The sequence below is a fragment of the Zootoca vivipara genome, chromosome 5 (assembly GCF_963506605.1).
Source record: "Zootoca vivipara chromosome 5, rZooViv1.1, whole genome shotgun sequence".
In the NCBI taxonomy this organism is placed as follows: Eukaryota; Metazoa; Chordata; class Lepidosauria; order Squamata; family Lacertidae; genus Zootoca; species Zootoca vivipara.
This window is the reverse complement of record NC_083280.1, coordinates 16,314,527-16,336,110: the sequence shown is the minus strand read 5'-3', so window position 1 is coordinate 16,336,110 and position 21,584 is coordinate 16,314,527. Positions and strand designations below refer to the sequence as shown.

The 21,584-nt window shown below is 43.1% G+C and overlaps 1 protein-coding gene and 1 long non-coding RNA gene across 17 annotated transcripts in view; both read right to left on the bottom strand.

Moving 5' to 3' along the window:
• Positions 1-21,584, bottom strand: part of MECOM (MDS1 and EVI1 complex locus) — a 490,680-nt gene that overhangs the window by 112,273 nt on the left and 356,823 nt on the right. The window lies entirely within an intron of this gene.
• LOC132592146 (uncharacterized) lies at positions 6,489-21,313 on the bottom strand. Its single transcript, XR_009557566.1, has 2 exons — positions 13,463-21,313; positions 6,489-10,182 (listed from the first exon to the last, which is right to left on the bottom strand). It is a non-coding gene; the product is annotated as an uncharacterized LOC132592146 (long non-coding RNA).

Here is a 21,584-nt window from a genome sequence, read left to right as displayed (position 1 = left end):
ACTGCTTCCCAAAAAGTTGGAGCGCATTGGATGCTGCATAAACACAAGTGTGTACACTTTGAGTATATAGGACTGTTGACATTTGAGTTGAAATGTGACCAGATCAGCAGATTGCACCCGTGCAGACAAAACCAGGGCCAGGGGGAGGAGCGTAGAGAACCTAGCTGGCTGGGATGGAGTCAGGATAGAAAGCCATGGCTTCTCAAATTTGAATCTGTTTTGCTTAATGGTTCAGAAGAATACTGGAAGACTGAGTAGCCTATACACATAGAATATTTATGAATTCTCCTTATATGTATGAATCATAGACTAGCACATGGTCTCACAATGGAAGTTCATGCATTACAGCTTGATCTGACCTATGCCAGCACTTCAAATAACTTCCACTGTGGTCAGTGGAGTTTGCTCTCAGGTAAGCATCATGGGACTGCAGCATTAGAAAAGAGAGTGCACATTCCATGACAGAGGAAGGGGAATTGTATAGGTTTTCCCTCCCTTCCCCTTGTTTTCATTCTCAGAAATGAGAAGAGACTTGATGAAAGGAACAGAAATCTCCCTAGAAAGGAAAAATCAAGGTTATTCCAAAATAATGATAGAAAATAAAACTTCTCAAAGATTCTTAAGTTACTGAGGCTAGACAGGGTTTACCCCAAATTTCAAAGAGTCTGACAAAGAAATTGAGAATTTAATATAGGTATGTGCATTAAGAAGAATTGGAAAAAGAACAGGCAGGCAAAAGTAATTTCACAGGATTCATCTCTCCAGGAGTAAAGACAAATGGGACAAAAGAGTGGCATAAACTGAGACCGTAGCATAGGTGTAGATAAGGGTGCTCAACAACCTGTTCAAGAAATTACTGTACTCTCATTAATTCATTTATAGGCAAGATAAAATTTGGCTTTTTTGTTTTGTTTTTGCTTAAGTTCTGCCAGTAATGTACCAAACCAAAGATGTCATTGGTGGCAGTAGGGAAAGATGCATTATTATTATTATTATTGTTATTATTATTAAAAATAATCAAACCACTTACATACACAGACTTAAAGAACCTAAAGCAGCTTTTTCTTAGCCTGTGTTTGCTTTCAGTAGTTGTCTCCCTTTATTGGTTTCCACTGTCTAGCATCTACAATATGCCTGCTTAGAAGGAAAGGCAATTGTATACCTCTCTTTCCTATATAAGCCACTCGCAATGTAGAACTCTGATGCTGTTTCCATTTGGAAAAATACTTGTACAAGCCATTTATAAATCCTTTACAAGTTAGTGCATGCCAACATCTCTCAAATTCGCAATTATTTTGACTAAGTCTAGTTGGCACTGATTGTGAAATAGGTTAACTGTCATACACAAATCCAAAGCCTATACATTCCTGATTGAGAAAAAGAATGAATAGGCACTTTGAAACAAGGCAAAAATTAAAGGCTACTTTTTTGTTCCCCCTGAAGGTTCCTGCTAAGTAATATAACAATTTTAATATTGCAGGATATTATGTTTAGTGAAGATCTGACTGGTAAGGCTCATTGTCATGGATTTTCCCAAAGAATCGTAGAGAATCCTGGTAACTAGTAATAGTAATATTACTAGTAATACAGACCAATCTCCTGGTGCCTTCCAGAACTTAGGCTCTGTATTTTGGATCAGCTGAAGTTTCAAGGATAGCACCACGCAGAGCATATTACATTAATCCAACCTGGTGAATTATTTTTAATATCAGAAATTGCTGAAAAGCAAGCACATTGCTCTTGCTGCCACAGTCATCTCAGTATTCTCAATAGCTCTGAGAATATGGCCACTTATAATGCCTGAATGTGGTGGCTTCCAGCCTGTGGCAAGAAGCCAGTTATGTATACTCACTGCCACACAATTATTCAGTTTTTATAAATGCTGGCAAGTGTGGTTTTCCCAGTCAAAAATGTTGAATGAAAAACAGTGTACTTGGCAGCAGGTGTATGAGACTAGCTTGTCATCATCTGGAAGTCTGTATATTCAGGTTTCCCAAATGACCACCACACAATTTTTTGCTCATGTGGATCCTATGACAAAGTCTGAAAATGTATGTTGTGCCATTCATCTGCTTTTATTGATTGGGCAACAGCCAAAAAGTGATAAAGAGCTATACAGTAGCTCAATGGTAGAACACATGCTTTGCATGCAAAAATTCCAGGTTTAATTCCTGGCACCTCCAGGTAGGGCTGGGAAAGAATCTTGTCTGAAACAGTGGCGAACTGCTGCCTGTCAGTGTATGTAATTCTCAGCTAGATGTACCAATGGTATATGGCAGCTTTCTAGTTTCCTATATAAAACATTTTAAGTCCAAAATGCAGAAGAAAATATACTTAAGGAAGACCTGCAGCAGTACGAACAGCAGAAGGAAAACCAATTGGAAAGGATGAAATGGAAGTTTAGCTCAGCTGTGTGCAACTGTTAACCATAATTAGAAATAGAAAGATAAATCAGTGTTTTCTGTTGTCTTCATGCACCTGTGGAGGCGAAGCATTTGTAAGCTGGAAAAGGAACACGAGGAAGATATAATATTTGGATAAATGCAAACAGAGGTGGGGCTGAACCTGAAGGATTCTCATGGCACTGCCAGAGTGAACAGATGGCTTGGCACAGGTTTAAAATTAAAGTAAATATCGCAAGATCAGAAGTTCTTGTGAAATGTTCTTATCAGTTGCTTTTCAATGTTACAAGTATCTGACATTCCTGTTTTGTTCTTTCTCACAGCTCATTCAAGCCTAGCCTTTGATGGAGGACTCTTGTATTTCTTTACAGAGTTGTGAAAAAGGATGTCATCACAATTCCACCAGGTTGCTTCCAACAGAAAATTAAAACTGATTCTCAGAGCAATGGAGGCATGAATATGTTTGCTCATGGGATCAAAGGTGTTGCACTAGGAAGAACCTGAACTGGAGACTCATTAATCTGTCTACTGGCTGAAGAATTAGCAGTATTGTCCTCCCAGGTCCCAGCATCCCATCCTGACATCCCCTAAGTATCCAACTGCTTCTTCCTAATGCAGCTTGTTGATGGTTAAGTCTGGATCTTTGCCTGGACACGGGCTAAACTTTGCTTAAATGCCTCCCTAGTTTGTTCCATGTTACTCTGCTTTTGAGCATGCCTCTTCCTGATCATCTCCTTGCCTTCCTCCCAGTCCACTGATTTCTTTATCTGCCTGTGTCCTCATTCAGCACCTTCAGATGAATTTTGTTTCTCAGAATCTGCCCTGTGATGGACAATGGCTCTGGATTGTCCACCCTATGGTTTTGCTCTGTAATCCAGCCACCTTCATTCATACTCAGTTTCCTCCCTATCCCCACGCCCATGTGCTCATCTACCCGCTGACCAGTACTATCAGGCAAATGGTAGTCAAGTAGTACCTTTGTGGCTATGAGAAGACATTAGTGACAACCTGTGCCCTGAAGCCTCTTTTGCCAGTTGTGCAAAGCAACTGCAACAGCATAATTAATTTGCTTTCAACAGCTTGTCCTCTGAAATTACAGAACCCAGACGAGATTTTCATGTTGGCAGAAACTAATCAATATCTACCAAGCATCAAGCAGTTGTACCACCCTGCTTCATTATTTATTGGAGGGGTAAAGTTACACTCAGAAGACTGCTCACCAGTCAGTAGGAAAAATGTACACACATAAAACTTACCCTCCAAAAGAACAACACCTTGGGGCATTTTCCTTGCATAAATGACATTTTCTGCCATTGAAAACAGAACCTCTGCAGGTGGAAATTAAATGTAAGCAGCTGTTTTATGGAAAGGCAATTTGGGGGAAAATAATCCTGAAGAAAGAAAGAAAGAAAGAAAGAAAGAAAGAAAGAAAGAAAGAAAGAAAGAAAGAAAGAAAGACTCCATCCTGCATTGCTATTCTGCAGCATAGTAGGTGCATAGCTAGAGACAACTAGAGCAATATCCAGCAAAAGTCAATTGTAACTGCTTCCTATTGAATCACAAGACTGGAATAATTACAATTAACTGAAGTCTTGATGAGTTATGGCAACTAATTTTTTTCTAGATTGTGCCCAGTTTGTGGGGAAGGCTTCAATTCCACTCTAAGAACTATCCAACGTCCCAGTTCAGACATTTGTTGGGCAGAAGCAAGCTTCACTTGGTGAAGAAGCAGCCAGAGTATCCCTCACATCTACTATGGAAAATGTTTTGCCATGTTGAAATGCAGAGGGAGTTTGAGCACCTCAGAAAAACAGCAGCACACTTGTAGGGACATTCGCTGTTGACAACACAAAGCTCTTGAGGAAGGGTAGAGAAAGTAGGAACAGTCTCCATGGCAAATGTGTAAAGCAAAGTTGTGCAACCTTTGCCTTTGGCCTGTTAAAAATGCTACTCAATTAATCTGAGGGTACAAGACTAATAAATGATAGTGAGCTTGCACAGCCAAGTACTTACATTGAGATTTTCAGGGTGAGATTTTATCCGGGGAAAGAAAAAGAATGGGTTCATTACAGGGGAGTGAGGGCATGGACTGCTGTTGGACAACTGATTTTCATAGCAGTGCTTAATCTAGAAATATGTGATGGAATAACAATCAGCATGACAAGAGTACATTTTTCTCACTACGCAGTAAACAAAGCTTGGTTTTGGATATCTGATTTAGGGAGCAGGACTTTTAGCTGGACTTGAGTCTCTGCATCCCTTAGAAACTGCCTACTACCTTGCTCTAACCAATTTTTGTTCTCACACTACACTGAATTGCACTATCAAATGCTGCTTTTAAACAACAGGCAAATGTTTTCTGATAGTGAGAAAGAATCAAGTGAGAAAGGATGAAGAGTGATGTTGAAGCCCAGGCATTCTGAGTGACTATAACAATGATGTTGGGACTGTACACAGAGGGCCAGCCTGGGCCATGTGCTTGCATACGGTATCTCATAATGCACATTTCAGAAGTACAAAAATTGCCATTCAAGGTAACAAAAACACAATATCCTTTCAAGAGAAACACAACCTTGAGGGCAGATGTTCGGACATTGTGTAAGAACTGAGAGTTGGAAGTAGAATGCTATATACACTTGTATGGGAGTAAGTCCCATTTAATTTTATAATTTATTTTAAATTTATTTGTAGTGTTTAACAAAGAAGCGTCTCAAAGTATCTTGCAAAACATTAAAATGCAAAGTATTATAAAATATACAAAAACAGTAAAACATAAAAACATAAAACTAATCACTTTATCTATCCGTAAGTGTGTATAAGATTTACGAGGTGAATCATACACACACATAAGCACAGCTGAAAGTGAATACGGTTCTTTTCCCTTTGCCTCTAATGAAATAATTTTTACCTCCCCAAATAAACCTTCTAATTCATTTTGCAGCAGTTCCGAGATTCCCAATGGATCTGATATTTGTTCAAATAGAGACAATTCCCCCTCTACTTCTTATGTTGCATTATCTGTCACCTCTGGCAACCTGGTGACCCAAGGCTTTCAGGACCCACAAGTGCTGCTCATTATGAGAAACCTTTTTAATTATCTTGTTTTAAATCTACACATTCCTCCAGTCTTTGTCTCTGCAAAGTCTTGTTTGTTCACTATAATCCTACCACTTGGAGAGCATACAAGGCTGCTTGGTAGAATACAGCCTGGCCATTACAATGAGGTACAATGGGTTACTTAAGAAGTGTGGACCTATCCACAATGAAACACAAACTTGCCACACAGAATGCATACAACTTCCTACATGGGACTGACTCTCCTGTAGAGAATCCATAGTGTGGAACAATTTCACATGTTAGATCAATTTTTTATCAGATGGAAACACCCATGTCTCTGTAATTCATTACTGTGATTTAGGTACTGACCATCGTCAGATATTTCACAAGAATGAACATAAAGCACTGCATAAGCTACTATTTATTTTTCAAAAAAAGTTACATTTTTCAACTTTGTAATACACAATTTTAAAATATTATGATACTAATAATATCAGAATGCCTTTGTATTGGTAATATTTTTTAAAATAACAGCACTTCATTCCCATAAAGGCCTGTTCAGTTATGTCTAACTTGTATTAATGCCTGACTGTGTTAGTGTGTTGGCCAATAGCACCTTGCTATAAATCACTATCTGAAAAATGGACTCAAATTTAATTTTATAACTCATTATTTGAAGGCTGTTGGTATAACACATATATTTAGCAGTTCTTTAACAAGCAGCCATAAGTTGCAGGATGTATTACAGTAGATATCCATAAATGCCAGACTTCCTCACTCATTAGGTGCATAATCCTAAATTCATGTGACACAAATCTTTTCTCTTAAAAGTGAAAAGGTTAAAAAAAAGGTGTTTACTAGACTTCCGATTTTTTTAAAAAAGTGCTAGAATCAAATTCTGTGATTTGCCTAGTTTATCTAATACTAAGTACTCTCTGTTTCTGCTAATTACAGTGGAAATTGAATGGGTTGTACAACTGGTAGAATTAGCCTTCTCACCCCATCAAAGAATGGAAAGCTCTTTTTACAATGATGTAAATATCTACTCACCACGGAGATTTTGTCTGACATTAAAACCAAAGCTGTCGGGGGAAAGTGTTGGATCTATGATATAACTTTGGACCTAGGTCACTAAAATCTTGCCACATGCAACATCTTCCCCTTGGTTTCTGAAGAAAACTAAACCTTCAAAGACAAATATTATGGCACGCAAAATAAATGCGGTGATTTTTAACCTTTTCAGGGAAAGTAATTCCCTTATTGGCTGCGGCTCAAAATCTCCTACCTTTCTTTCCCTTTTTGTTGTATCTGTGAGTAATTTCTTCAGTCACAATGTTTATAAGAAGTGAAGTTATTCGTAATCATGCCTTTAAGAGTATGTACACAAAGTGGACATCCTAATAGAGCACTATGTATTAAATTCCTGATTGTTTGACATAAATTCTCCCTCTTTCTTGTACTCAGACAGGAAGCTCCTCATTTATATACGAATAGGTTAAGACCCGAGTCATGTTCCTAACCATGTGCCTAAGTGCTAACATATATTAAGTAAATTTAGAGCCTCTTCTGCATAGGAAACATATTAAAATGGTTAAACATGGAGAAAGGCTCAATGTAATCTATCTTTTGTCATGTTTATGATATCCAAACGCATCTTTTGCAACTGGTCCAACTTGGCTGTGGCTGCAGATGTGCTATTTCATGATAAACCACAACTGCACGGAGAGAAAGAGGAGACTAAGAGAATGTGATATAACATAAACCATCAAGAAGATAAATAATGAAGTTCTTTGAAATAACATTGGTTAAATATTTAGACATTTTGGGTTTGCTTGTGGCATGCACACACACAATGGTACTCTCATAGTTAGCTATGGAAAATGTATCTGCTCAGCAATCACTATAGGAAGGACAACTTGCTGAGATAATCTCCAGAATTCAAATTATATTCTTCATATGATTTGCACACACAATTCCCAATGTCAGATTTTGCCGTATGCTACATGTCAGAGGCAGCATTAAGCATGGATGGGTTTGGAGCTGTGAGGACCAAGTCCAACATCTTTTTTCATATTCCCCTTACTCAGTGCTCCCTCTTCCAAACTGAGGAAGGACATCCTGAGCCAACACAGTACCAGAGGCTGTTGCCCAAAGTTGTCCAAGGTTCTAGGATAAATACTGTTCCAGAAGGTCCTCTTTTCCCACTCCCTCTGCTATTCAACGCTATCTCAGGGTAGGTCTCATCCAAAGAAGTTGTTTTCTGTGCACGTTTCACGCTTTCCTTGGATGAGCTCAGGACTTTTTGCTGGAAATAATGTATTCTGCTATACTGTACATAGTGTGGGCCAGACCTTTATGGGAAGACCCAAACAGAAGCATGATTGGGGTTGCCTCAAAATTATGGAATGCCTTCACACCTGAGAATTTCCCTGAAAGCTAACTCTCAGATTAATAATAATAATAATAATAATAAGTCTTCTTCCACAGCAATTCTTTCATATTCCAAAACTGAGTGGTATTGTTTTGTTCGTTATGCTAATATGTTATATATCTTTGTACTGTAAACCAGATGAAGGCTGGTATATAAATTTAATAAATTATTATAATAAAATGAGAAATCAACTCTTGGCAGCATTAAGGCCTCAAAAATGGCCACATGAATCAACCCAAATCTGATGGTGTGCAATTCTTCATTATGTTGCTGTGTATTTTGTTTCACCAGTTTGTTTGGATTTCCCCCCCTAAGACTCTAATTTGCCTTGAGCCCTTCTGGATATCTTAGAACTCAAATTAAGAATAAATAGAATTTAAATGAAGAGCTTTTACATATTTCAATAAAGAGGCTAATCTGGAGTGGGGGGAAGATTCCGTAGAGGAATTAGCAATCAGCAAATGAAGAAACACTTAAAAAAATCAGGCTCAAAAACTAAACTGTTATTAAACCAATTAATTCATTGAACAGGCACACATCATTTTACAGTGACTGCTTGGACTTCTGCTTAAAAGAAATCAATTGTATGAGTACAGCTGAGAAATCACCCCCATAATAGATGTTTTAGCCCTTGCTTTTACTTCTCTCTGATAGCTCTTAAGGTGGTCAGAGGTACAAGTTAAAGATGCATTGTAGCCGGAGGGATGATAGAATGAAAAAATGGGGGATGGGAGTATAGCTATGCTGATAGACCAATTTCCCACCACTGCAAGCCGGTGCAATTGATTGATGAATCCCTGCTCTGTCAAGAGGCAGCCCTTCAGATCTGATCACATAAATACTCATTCAACTCAAATTCTGCTTGACAAGCCTGAGACAGCTTTGTTCTGTCACAGATATCATTGGAAGGAAAATGCTCCATTAATCATCCTTAATTAACTTTACATAGTCTGCTGGAACCAATATGTTCTCTGGCTAAATCCCCAAGATTTAGAGAGGATTCTGTAGTTATCCAAATGAGAACCATTTTGTAAAGTTTTTTGTTGTTGTTTCTGTTAACTGCAGGAGATATTTTTCTTCCCCAGTTTCCCTGCAATGAAAAGGATGGCGATTTTTGTCTCTGGGCACTTTCTGTGCCTTCTGCATTCAATGACTCGCCCCATGTGGGGGAAATAACACATTATATAGATTATGTTCACAGCAAATGGACGAATATACTAAACTGTTGGCTGCAATAATGAACCTGCAAACTATAAAGTGGTCTTACACAACCTGAAGTAAATGGGCAGAGGAATGGAGCTATGCCAGCTTTTAACAATATTTTAAAATGCTGAAGAAAGATATTAAGAACTGTGTTTGATCGGAGCACAGTGCTTGACCTAAACCAAAGCCATGCTGGTATCAGGTACCAGTGTTTATTTCAGAAATAGGCATTGCATCTATAAAAAAAATAACGCTCATATGCTCTGAATGGGATGTGAGCATGTTCCTAGTGCTCTTTCCTGGTGACCTTTTCATCACTAGGTCCAGATCACCTAGATACCATATCCAGGCAGCTGTTCAGAAATATTCCACCATGGCTTTAAGTTGTGGGCCAAGGAGCATTGGAGTCACAGCAGGCTGTGGGGCTAAGGCATGATATTTGTTATTGTTTAGTCGTTAAGTCGTGTCCGACTCTTCGTGACCCCATGGACCAGAGCAGGCATGATATAGTTGCAATAAACACAGCGCAACCAATTGGGATTTAAACAGGCCACAACTCCAATGGATGTTACAGATGTTAGCAGGTTTCGGTGCAGGCATTGGGTGTGTATCCTGAGTGGATTGATTTGGCAAGGTTAATCAACTTTAAGGACCACCCTATGATGTACAAATTGGGGGGACCCATCCAAGATCACCATTTTGGGTATGCTATAGCCCCATCAGCCCCCATCTGAGCAACCAGAACCACCTCCCCTTGGATCCCTTTAAAGAGGATCCTTATACTAAGGTTCCAATCCAGTGCCTTCAAAGAGCAGAGAAGGAAGAAGTCTTTCCTCCGGTCTTCACCCCAAACCATGCCCCCTAGGACTTCCATGATTGGCTGCAACCAGGGGTGAGCGCCAGCAGTCAGTGTGGCTGTCAGAGGAGGAAGTGATGTCCTCCCCCAGCCACAATGAAGCCAGGGAGCCACATTGACCCACCACAGCCATGCTGGACTACACAGATCCCCATCAGCTGGCAGTGAGCAATCTTTCCAGGATTAAACTAGATAACCTACAAATGATTTTATTTCATGTAATAATTTAAGACCTGTAAGAGAGAGGGCTTGCAGAGAGCAGCCCACTCTGCTTACTTCCATCAGATGGGAGAGCAGCAGCAAGTCTGGGAGTTTAAATCAGGAACAGGAAGGGTTAAGACGGGTCCAGGGCTCTGCAGAGTCCTGGTGGCTCAGCTCCAGGCTGGTAGCAGGGAAGCAGGGGAGGAGCTAGCTTCAGCAGGGGCTGGAAAGGAGGTAGACCGGCACCTCAGGAGCCTGGTTTGGGACCACGGAGGACCCATAGAGCAAGGAGGAGGGGCGTTTGGATGCCCAGGCTTAAAAGGGGGGTCAGAGCCCACGAGACGCCATTGTGGGCTTCTGCCCCATGCAGAGCAGACATGATTTGAGACATCTCACCACTGTATATAGCATGCACAATAAAACTATGAAAATCCAGAGGATGTGTGGAGTGCTTACTCGGGAGTAGCCAACACCCCATCTGTGACAGCAAGCCCACAATCTTTTGATGGCTACCCCGAGGGAAGAGGGCTGCAAATGTAGCAGCCGGCATGAAGTTGGCAGCATCTAAAGCAGAAGAGAGAGATGCCAAGGGAGGATTGGCATGCGTGAGGGGGGTAGCAGAGAGCAAGCTGCAGCCAGCACCCTGCAACTATGGAACGGCTCAAACACCAGGTAGGCACCCGGGCACAGGGGAAGCCAGGCTTAGTGAACCGAGCAGCTCTGAACACAGCCAAGCCGGAGGAGCGGAGGCTGGACAAGCAGAGAGGACACTCGGGACGGGCCAGCACTTTGTAGGGCGACCCTCAGCACAAGCTGGCTCTAAGGCTGAGAGGCATGGTGGCGTGGAAGTGCAGGAGGCTGAGAGGCGAGTCCGGGCAGAGGGGACAGACGGAGGGGAAAGGCAGCGGCCACAAGTTCCCATACAGTCCCGGGGAGGCAGCTGCAGCCCAGCACAGACCCCTCCAGCCAGATGTGATGCAGAGGGACAAAGCCCGCGCGCGGGTACTTTCAAACGCTGACGCGGGAAAACAGAGGGAAGAGAAAGGCGGGAGATGCCTTTACAATGCACCCAGCCACTTGGTGGAACACTGCCCCCAGAGGAAGGAATGGCGAGAGCAGGCACAGACACAAGCCTGGATGCCAGATCAGGAGGGGAGGGGCCAGGCAGAGCACCAACAACTGAGCCCTCCTGTAACACCCCACAGCACGACAAAGAGATGGAAGTAAGTCTGCAGCTGCCAAGAGGCCAGACCCAGGAGACAGTCGGGCTTCTCTGCAGGGGCAACAGCAATGATTTCCTATCGGTGGACTTTGCTAGGCAGAATCAGATTCCCCTTTTCCCAAGGAAGCTTCCCATGAGCGTCTCGGCCATAGACGGCAGGGAATTGCAGGAGGGTGAGGTCACGCAACAGACCCCCTCTCGGAAGATGACAGTGAACAAGCACGCAGAAGTGCTAGATTTGGACTTAATGGACAATGACCCTGTGGGCAGCCAGCGCCAGGGAGATCTCACCTTTGGAGATGCAGACGGCAAGGAGCACTGCAGGAAAGAAGGAGAATCCTCAGGATCGCACCACATCAGCTCCCCAGGCGGATGGAACGACGCAGAGGCGGGGATGCAGGAAGAGAAACTGAGCCAACTCACCAAAGAGGACACTTTTACCCAGAACATACGGAGGGACTTGAGGGAGGGAGAGGGGGCAGGGGAAGGGCTTGCAGAGAAAGAGGGGTTACTCTTTAGCAATGATGCCCGGTATATGCCCCAGGACTCCCTCAGAGGGAAGATTCTCAGGCAATATCATGACAACCCCACGGAGGGGCATGCAGTACATGTCTTCACGAGGCTCACACCCAGTAAGGCCAGTCTTGGGCGAAACCCCAGAGCCTTCCCAGAGCAGGGGGAGGGGGAGATTGGGGGACCACCTATTGAGGCATGGGGTGAGAGGAGGGAGACAGTACACCAACAACTGGATGGAGACGTGGCAAGGGGCAATGAGGCTTACAAGGAGGGGGCAGACCATCACAGGGGACTGGAGAAGGTCTTCCACGGAGGGGACAGGGTCTGGCTGTGGTCAGAAGGCCTTCCCATGGGAGGAAGGGGGAAGAAGCTGGCACCCAGAAGGCTGGGGCCCTTCAAGGTTCTGACACAGATCAACCCTGTCACCTTCAGGGGGGAAGTACCTACAGCGAGAAAGGTCCATCCCGTGGGTCACAGGTCTTTGCTCTCACACTTCAGGGAAAGCCCAAGGTTCAGAGGACGTGACACACATCCAACACAAGACGCTGACAGGAGGGAGGGGGAGGAAATCACACAAAAGACACTAGACAGAAGGGTGGAGGGAGAAGGCAGCCAAGAGGTTCCAGAAAGAAAGGAAGAAGAGGAGGTCTACAGTGCCACAGCAAGCCCGGGCTCCCGAAGGGGGGAGGGGGGGTTAAAATGTCTGATGGCCAGGCAGGACACTCCTGCTTCCCAAAACGCGGAGGCACTTATGCACACCATGCAAGGGGAGTGCCGCACACTGGAACTGCACGCTCCTTTCTCCCACAGATCCGAACCACCACATGTCAGTAGCACAGGGGACACAGAGGGGGAGGGCAATCCCAGGTGGGGAGCTTGGGAGACGCAGACCCAAGGAGCCCTCCGGGAATCGGAAGCAATTGTCCAGAGGGAGGAGGAGGATGACAACGGAGGGAACTACACGGACCAGCCACCCAGCACCGACTGGGAACAGGATTTTACACACACTACAGCAGAGGAGGAAGACCTGTCAGGCTTCCAGCCCTCTTTACAGACATCAGACCAGGCAACCCAGGCCTCAGAAAGGGGGGAGGGGGGAGCCTGGAGGGGGAGTGGATGTAAGAGAGAGGGCTTGCAGAGAGCAGCCCACTCTGCTTACTTCCATCAGATGGGAGAGCAGCAGCAAGTCTGGGAGTTTAAATCAGGAACAGGAAGGGTTAAGACGGGTCCAGGGCTCTGCAGAGTCCTGGTGGCTCAGCTCCAGGCTGGTAGCAGGGAAGCAGGGGAGGAGCTAGCTTCAGCAGGGGCTGGAAAGGAGGTAGACCGGCACCTCAGGAGCCTGGTTTGGGACCACGGAGGACCCATAGAGCAAGGAGGAGGGGCGTTTGGATGCCCAGGCTTAAAAGGGGGGTCAGAGCCCACGAGACGCCATTGTGGGCTTCTGCCCCATGCAGAGCAGACATGATTTGAGACATCTCACCACTGTATATAGCATGCACAATAAAACTATGAAAATCCAGAGGATGTGTGGAGTGCTTACTCGGGAGTAGCCAACACCCCATCTGTGACAAGACCCTTTAACCAGAACATTACTTATAGCAGAATGGAAGGCGGCAGTAGCATTACCTGCTTCCGGTTAAAGAAATAACTTGTGCTTCTTTACCGATCACTCGTAGCCGAGTAAGATTGTCTTCCATAAACATGGTTTTAACAATGAGTCCATAAGTGAATGTGGAGGCCAATTCTGGACCCACACGTCCTTCCACAGTGGAGACATTGGTTTCTGGGAGAGAGCTGATCACAATATGGATTTGTGTTTCTCCCTTGCATCCTGAGATTGAGTGTCTTCAAAGCCCATGACACCTTTGGTAAAGGCTGTTCTCCAACTGGAGCGCTCACAGGCCAGTGTTTCCCAGTTGTCAGTGTTTATACTACATTCTTTTTAGATTTGCCTTGAGACAGTCTTTAAACCTCTTTTGTAGACCACCAGCATTATGCTTTCCATTTTTAAGTTCGGAATAGAGTAGTTGCTTTGGAAGACGATCATCGGGCATCCGAACATGACCAGTCCAACGAATGAAGTGGTGCTTCATTTAGTTTAACATACTTTGAATGAATTACATAAGCCACCAACTAAGCTGTTACAGGTGATGAAAGTGTTGTCTTATTGGAAACTGCACTGTAGTACAGAAGGCAATCAAAATTATTCGTTTTATTGTTAATTAATATTACTATGGGTATTTTTAGATATGTGATCAGGGATAAGAACCAACCCAAGTTGCAATGTGTCTCTTTGAACATACACACACAAATGAAGTTCTGTATTGATTTCACTGTCTGGTTCATCTGCATGGGGCACTGGCAATGAAACTCGGTAAGCCTCGCCTTGAATTATTCTCATTCACTTTAATTGTGTATATAAATTATTGGTTTATATAAAATTGCAGAGGTATTTTCTGCTGAGGCAAAATTAGCAGTCCAGCTTCAGGCGGTTTAGTAGAGGCAATCTTCCTGTGGCATATAGCTTTCCTATTGCAGGCAATGTCAAGGGAAAGAGTAATATGCATTCCCTCCCTCCCTTCATTCTTAATCAGCCAGTGCCCCATGCTGAAGAACCAGACAGTGGGCCTACTGTCTTTATGTTATCTTTAAAACATATGATTTTATACCCCGCCTTTTGTCCACTCACAAGAGCCCACAAAGTAGTTCACAACATTAGCGAATAGCATGTTCCTAGGCATGTCTATGCAGAATTAGGTCTCAATGAGTTTAATGGGACGTACTCTAGGTCTGTAGGATTGCAGTTTTAAACTAAAACAACAACCAAACAGGTAAAAGCCAGGAATCAGAAGGTGTGAGGAGAGGGAAGAGAAGCAAAAACAAAGTTATGGTGAATGAAAAAGGGTTTCGGAAGCACACCAGGGACAGCAAAAAAGTGAGAGACACCAAAGCTTCCTGGATGCTACGATGAAAAGACTCTGTCCTGTGTGTTCTTTGGATGGCAAGTTTAATCTTGCCCAAGCTTCAGAAAAGTTTTGTGAGTCTGTTGATTACATTTTTATTTCCTCCAAGGTTTTCAGTGTGGCATATATGTGAGTTATTTCATTTTATCCGTACCACAACCTTGTGGGGTGACTGACCCAAAGACTGACTAAGGTTGCTTCATGGTTGGGCAGAGATCTCAGTCATCTCTGTCTGTTTCAACTCTTAAGGATCCCGTGCCTCCATGCCTGATCAGCAACTAGGGCTGCCATGTGTACAGATTTTCCCAGAAATTAACGGGATTTCATTGGCGGAATTGGGGATTTCCAAAAGGCGGCATTTTGTCCTGGATCTTAGGCAAGTCAATTAAAAATTGCATTTTTTGGGGGTGTCTCTGTAAGAAAAAAAAGCTCAACAACTTTTGGGATGTCCTTGTTTTTATCTTTTGAAATTTGGCAATCCTATCAGTAGTTAAAATTTCCTTAGCACTTAGCAGGACAATACAATTGAACTTCCAGTATATATATTTTTTTAGCAAGTCAGTGGTTTCCAGGATCAAAATGATCAGTGATTACACAACAAAGAAGAAGCTGAATAAATGTAGTGACAAAGGCAAATTCTTCTTTTCACAGTGTGTACAACTTGGAAGAAGAGTACTTCAGGCACAGGGAAGAAAGGCTTGCGCTCTCTCCCAGCGCAAATCAGAAACTAGCTCTTTCTTTCCACAATTCACTTTGTGCTATGCTTTCAACTATCTCTGGACTCTGCACAATTTAATCAGTGTTCAACTTTCAACTGCACTACTAGTCAGATGACAATGGAGCTGACTGCGTCAAGCTGGGCACCTTTCAGAGAAGGCCAGTGTCTTCTAGAGTTTAAGAAACACAGAATGGGAACGCTTTCTTTGTGAACATACTTTTTTGAAATGGCATCCTCCAGTGTTATCTGCTAAAGCTGTCTTTATGCAATCCTGCTGTAAGAACCTCTGAACTCACTTCAGCCTCTGATATGTTTGCACATTCAAGAAATGAATATGATATTTAAATAAGAATTAGCAACTCTCTGTAAGATCTGGTGCTTCTGGATCACTTCCCTGGGGTCAGATGCACAATAGCAGACATGCTACCTCTGGTGTGTGAAGTTTAAAGTTCCATAAAGAAAATAAAGCACCACTTAGCAGCTTGCACAGGGACAGTGCCATAAATGACCAAAAATAGCCAACAATAGGGGGAGCTGAAATACTCTGGAATCCCACCCCCTTGTTACCTCAGAATAAAACCTCTGAAATAGCCAATTTTGATTTTTGATTGCATTAGCAAGACTTGTAAGAGAATTATGAATATTTAAGGACTCTAAAATTATTGTGTTCTTTCTGTGGGTGAGTTACTAAAACAGCACATATAGGAGAGGAGACTTACCACTAGAGTTGCTGATGAAGCTTACCAGCCTGGGGTTTGTCGTCAACTAACTTTTACTCAGAGTAGACCGACTGAAATTAATGGACTTAAGTAAATCATGGCAATTAATGCCAGTGGGTCAACTCTGTGTAAAAGGTAACTGGTGACTGATAAACCTCAGGCTGCACTAGGATTGGACAGCAATCAACAAACAATAGGGTCTTAGTTGTTGAGCTTAGTCAGGATTCAGTCATCTTGTGTCCAAATAGAGTAAACTTCCAGGCACGCACAGCAGGGCAATTTTCCCTTCCAGATGCACCCCCACATTGAATCCTAATGCAGCAAGCCCCCTGACTATCAGGAGTAGTTTTTCAGTTGGTGCAAGGGACTGCCTTTGGAATGGGGTGTGGAAAAGCTGCATTGTATGCACAGTGTTCCGTGAGTGGCCTTTTCGATCCTGGCCTGTCTCTGCTTCTGCTTCCTTTGTCCTCTATGCCACTCTTCAGACTCTTCATGGTACATACAATAGACTCATACTTCAATATGTAAAGGTAAAGGGACCCCTGACCATTAGGTCCAGTCGTGACCGACTCTGGGGTTGCGGCGCTCATCTCGCGTTATTGGCCGAGGGAGCCGGCATACAGCTTCCAGGTCATGTGGCCAGCATGACAAAGCTGCTTCTGGCAAACCAGAGCAGCACACGGAAACGCCATTTACCTTCCTGCTGTAGCGGTACCTATTTATCTACTTGCACTTTGATGTGCTTTCAAACTGCTAGGTTGGCAGGAGGTCTTAGCATTTGAGAGCTCTCCTAGTTTAGGGTGTTTCTGTATTGTCAATCTATAAAACACGAGGTTGTTAACTTCTTGGATACTTCCTCTCACATTTTAGGATGTGGAGTTTGTTTGTTTGTTTAGCTCTGGAGGTTGGCTATAAATCCAAACGAAGGTAAAGCTTGCTCAAATTTAAATTTGGACTCTTCGTGTTCTTCCTTCTCATAGTACAAGGGCATCTTCCTTCATTTGGAGGTGTGCTGTGTGTCTTACAGCCCTGTTGTTTTGCAGAACTATTCCTTGTGTGGTATAGCTTATTTTTTTAATGAATGTCTTATTCAGCCCCATGCAAACTTAAATCTGTTTGGATCTGACTGATTCAAAGCAATTCCCCGATTCCCTGCTTCGCTGTAATAATTGACTAGGTTAGACTTTGCAAAGGTCAGAAAAAGAGGAACCCGCTTCATATTATTTCAGTTAATAAGTCAGTTCTTAAATCAAAATTTAAGAACTAATCTTTCAAAGCACTCTTCTCCATCCCTCAACTCTAAATCCATATGTAATTTCAAATTATATGATAGATGTCTAAAATTGTTACTTTTTGCTTAATTGCTTTCAAGTTACTGGAGGACACAGCATGAATGTTCGTTAGAAGATCTAGGGTCTGCCAACAAAGGGGGGGAAGAATTAAGAAAATCTTTAAGAAATGCATAAGAGATTAAAGGAACCTGGGGAAAACAGGATGTAGACGATCTCAAGAGGTAAAATTAAACTGGCACTCCAAAATATCTGAAACAGGGACAGAGAGGTGCTGTTTGAGCTAGAGCTTAGATGGAATATATTTCAAATTGAGGAAACAGCCCAGAACTCTGTGTGTGTGTGTGTGTGTGTGTGTGCGCGCGCACACACACACACACACACACACACACACACGTGAGAAGTTGCTTTCCTTACCCAGAGACAACCCCTACATAATGAGGTGGGGAGCTTTAGATAGGAGGGTACAGCATCCAGCAACTCTCCCCTTAGAAATTAAACAGTTTTATTGTATTTTATGTTGAAAACTCTGAATAAAATTAATTTTTTAAAAGAAAGAAAGAAAGAAATTAAACACTGAAAGAAGGCATGTGGTCTTGGAACATATGCCAATCATCTTGGATCAACATGATTTTCAGAGACAGCAGGGACAAGACAGCAGGGCATAATGTCCACAGAAATAGGTTTCCAGGTCACAAAGGTCAAACTGAGCTTCTAGTGGGCAGGGGGGGATAATAAAGGGAGCTCATGAAAAGAGTGGGCTGATCAAAACATACTGGTGGCGGCAAAATGTTTCTGAGCACCAGTTCCTGGGAATCACAAATGGGGAGAATGTTGTTATGCTCAAGTCCTGCTTTGGAGATTTCTATAGGCATTGGTTGACCATTGTGAGAACAGGATGCTAGACTAGATGGGCCAATGGCCCGAACTAGTAGGCTTTTCTTTCTGTTCTTAGGATCCATTAGAATAATAATTTCAGTTAATTATATCCTTTCTTCTTAAGGTAGAGCATAAAAAAGAAGACATGTTAAGATCAATAACATCTCAATGAAGGCTATATTTCTGGCTACAGTATACCATCTGCAGAAATATATCCCATTCAAAGCAAAAATAAAGTTAGGATCAAATAATAGGCTGGCGTAGTGCCTGGGGTGGTTGCTGGGTGGTGATTGTTATTATTGGTTGTTGTTTTTTTCATCTTTATTTTAGATTTTGTTGTGATTTATGTGGAAATTGTTCAGTTTGGCTTTGTATTTTTCAATGTTTTATTTATTGTTTATGACTACTTCTGTTATGTTGTAGTTACATTTTTTTCATGTTGTAAGCCGCCTTCAGCATGGCTTCACCCGTGAAAAGGTGGCATACAAATAAAATTATGTATACATGTAAAGTGAAGTGGGCTGGCATCGTCTCGACAAAGATGCTTTGCCTTTAACAGATGGACTGAAATTCAACTGGTGCAGTGTCTCCCATCAATCTCTCTCCAAGGTGGGAAATGCTACACTGTAGAAAAAAGAAGAGCCCGATTGGATCATGCCAGGGCCCATCTAAGTCCCACATCCTGTGCTCACAGTGGCCAACCAGATACCCATGGGAATGTCACAGAGCGAGCCAGCTAGTGAATCATACAGTTCAAAGTTGGAGTTAAACCAAGATCATTAGTAAAACCATGATCTTCACAGACTTGGCTGAGTGTCAGGCCTAATGAGCACAGCAGCTCATGGCCTATAGGTCTTACTCCATGAAATCAGCTGCCAAGACTAAAGATCCCTGCCTTCCCACAGCTGCCTGTGTCTCCTCCTCTACCAGGTTTGTTCCAAGCAATCGGAGAGTGCATCTGCATGCCATCTGTCTTTGCTCCGCCCTTTTCATGCCTCTCCTGTGACTCTTCACCAGGTTGACTCATCTCTGCCTCTTGACCACACTCCTCCCACCCTCTTGCATCAGCTTCTGCCTTGGATTCTGGACTTCTCTCTGCCATAGACTCTCCCTGCTCACTAAGCCGTTACCCCTTCAGCTTCTGACATCTCCTCTTCCCAATCTTCTCCCTCTGACCACTCATTGTTGTCCCACCATCACTCCCCAGGGGTTTTCCCCCTTGGTGGTTCCCCAGCTGGTTCCTTCCACAATTCCTCTGTATCCAACTAGTCCATGACAGGGAAACCCACAAGCTATGAGCATGACAACTCTCTCCCCAGAAACTGGTATTGAGAGGTGTACTGCCTCTGGCTGAACTTCTGCCTATCAGCTGTTAAAGCTCAGAGCCACCTTCAAGTAAAAACTGGCAACTTTTCCATTTTAACAGCCTTCCAAATTCACAAATGGCATACAGCTTATGAAGTGATCGGATGAAAGCAGAATCCTAGCTGATATGCTGGGTTTCTTATAAAGTTAATCACTTCTTGTTGTTCTAATAGTTTTACTGCTTCCTGATCTCTCCCTCTTCCCTGTGATCACTTACAGCCAGGCTTTTGTTTATCCACTCAACGCAGGGCTGTTTATTTACATTAAGAGTGCTGACTGGGGATCCCTGTGGACTGTTTGTCCAATAGCCTGTGGAGTCTCCAAGCTTTTATTGTTGACAACTGGTAGGTGGGAATCCAAGCTTCTGTGGCTAAATGTTTTACTGATAATTACCTGTTAACTACTGCTGTTTGCAGGAATGTAATAGAGTCCCTGCGTTTGTTTGCTCTTAAACTGTGTAAAACAAAATACAGTACAGAAACATGCTCAGAAAAGTCAGTGTCTTACATAAAATTTTCAAGTGGGTAACTGAATTAAATGGCCAAACAAAACATGGCAGGAACATGCCTTTTAAATCTAGACCTGCCTCAATGACTATAAAGTGGAGGACCTGATCTCAAAATGCAAGAGGGGGTTGTGGGTGAGGATTGTTAAATGCTCACCCTGCCCGCAGCTTACCTCCCTTGTACTGGAAGTGAGCCTGATGGGATAATGTTGACTGAGGAAAGAGGTTGCAGGGAGGTGAGTGGTGATCATGGGAAGGGTTCAACACTCCTCACCCTTCACTTGCTCTTAAAATTAGGTACATGTGTGTGACCTCACACTTACACAGGCTATGCATGACCAGGGCAGACTTGCATTTAACAAAGACAGGCCTGCCTTCTAATGGAAGTATATAAATGTATTCATTTTGGACAGAAGCAATGCTCCCTTTGACTTTGGGTTTCCTCACCCACTACTTTCTTTGTGCTTTCATTTATTTGCCACCCATGCTAGTAACTATTCTGGCCCACTCCTGAATGGAGAAGCATAGAGAGATAGCATTTCTTTTGATCCAACATATTTGCACAAAACTAAAAAATGGTGAAGTGTATATGCTCAGAAATTACAATTGCCTGACTTTTCTGCACTTCCTGGGCAGGAATGATATTTAAAAAAAACAAGATGCATGTGCAGCTATCTGAACACATGCCCTGGCTACTACTTGGGTTTAATATGAATGTGAAGACAGTGGCTTGTTGTTGTTTAGTCGTTTAGTCGTGTCCGACTCTTCGTGACCCCATGGACCATAGCACGCCAGGCACTCCTGTCTTGCACTGCCTCCCCCAGTTTGATCAAACTCATGTTCGTAGCTTCGAGACAGAAGAGAAGACAGTGGCTTAACAGCTAAGAAGTGTTCGAATGTGAACAAAAACTACCGGTATGTGCAATTGAACCCTAAAGGTTCAATCTAATCTCCATGCCATCTGCTCATGAGTCATGGCACCATGTTACTTTCAGTGACTGTTGTTGTTGTTTAGTCGTTTAGTCGTGTCCGACTCTTCGTGACCCCATGGACCATAGCACGCCAGGCACTCCTGTCTTGCACTGCCTCCCGCAGTTTGGTCAAACTCATGTTCGTAGCTTCGAGAACACTGTCCAACCATCTTGTCCTCTGTCGTCCCCTTCTCCTAGTGCCCTCAATCTTTCCCAACATCAGGGTCTTTTCCAAGGATTCTTCTCTTCTCATGAGGTGGCCAAAGTATTGGAGCCTCAGCTTCACG